Raw genomic sequence first — 1,676 nt, forward strand, 5'->3', positions numbered from 1 at the left:
TCTTTTGAGAACATAGATTAAAATTCTGCCACCTGACATAAGTAGGCTACTGGCAACTGAGATTGAAGTAATCAATCATAGTAACATAGTATTTGAGGTTGAATAAAGACGTAAGTCCATCAAGTCCAACCTATTGCGTGTGTGCATTTATGTTTGAGCAGGTGTGTGCATGTGTATGAGTCCATGTGTGATCTTGTTCTTAGGCGTACCTGTACCCCTGTATGTTATGCTCTCCAAAGGAACTCGTCCAAGAGTTTCTTGAATGCTTCCACACTCTTAGCTGAAATCACTTCCTGCGGCAGCAAGTTCCAGACCTTAACCGCTCTAACTGTGAAGAACCCCTTGCGCCCTGTGTGTTGAAATTTTTTTTCCACCAATTTCTGTTGGTGCCCTCTGGTCTTTGTTACAGAGCTAACCGTGAACAGTTTGTTAACAATGTTGCTGTCACCATTGCACAGTTTATACAAGAATATCATGTCCCCCCTTAATCTCCTAACCTCTAACGAGAACATATTTAATTTTAACAGCCTTGTTTCATAGTTTAGGTCCTCGAACCCCTTAATGAGTTTTGTTGCCCTCCTCTGGACTTTTTCCAGCTCAAGGACTAGCACAGAACCCTGAGGCATTTTTCCTAGCAGGAACCTCAACCATTTGACCCATAAAATTGTCCCGCAGCAGGTTCAGAAAACGGCCCGCCTTTATCGAATGAGAGGTTCCATTAGACCAGGGGCACCCACTATTTTTCATCTGGAGATCTATTTTTCAAATGACGAGCTCATTGAGATCTACCAACGAAAAAACACCTGCATTCAGGGGCGGGAGGGGGCATGGGCTGTGCAGGCAGGCGATCCACAGTGCGATCGCCTGCATTAGTGCCTGTGTTCCAGTCCAGTGCGATCTGCAAAAATGCTGCAAGCACTATTTTTGCAGATCGCACTGGACCGGAATGCAGGCACTAATGTGCCTGCGTTCCAAGTGACTTCAATACAGCTCCACACCCCCCCCGCACCGGAACGCAGGGAGTCGGCCTGCTTACATTCCAGTGCATTCCAGTAACCAATTGATGTCCGCATAATTAAAGTCACCCATTACAACAACATTACCCTGTTTCCCAGCTACTTCTATTTGGGAGTATAGGTGAGCCTCCTCCTTTTCCCCTATGTTTGGGGGTTTATAACACACACCCACAATAAGTTTATGTCTAGCATCAGTCTTATCTAGTTCTAGCCACAAGGACTCCACACCATCGCTACAGACTGCCGTGATATCATCCCGTATGTGCACAGTTAGATTATTTTTAACATACATGCATACCCATCCACCCCCCACCCCTTCTCCCAACCCTGTTCCTCCTAAACAGGTTGTACCCTTCTATATTGGTAGCCCAGTCATGCGTGCTGTCTAGCCAAGTTTCAGCTAATCCCACTATATCGAAGTCCTCTTTGAGTAGTATAACTTCGAGCTCCTCCAATTTGTTTGCTAGACTTCTAGCATTGGTGTACATACATTTGAGGTTGGTCCTATTTTCAGTTACAATTCTACTCAACTCCGGCACCCCACCCTTTTTTTTTAATTAATAATGGTCCTTGGTACGGTTGATACCTTACTAATTTGATTAACTGGAGTGATTTGATTAACTATATTGACTGGAGCGAGCCCTCTGTCCCCCCCCCCCA

This window comes from Nanorana parkeri, unplaced genomic scaffold (genome assembly GCF_000935625.1).
Source record: "Nanorana parkeri isolate BGI_ZX_2015 unplaced genomic scaffold, ASM93562v1 scaffold21, whole genome shotgun sequence".
NCBI lineage: Eukaryota > Metazoa > Chordata > Amphibia > Anura > Dicroglossidae > Nanorana > Nanorana parkeri.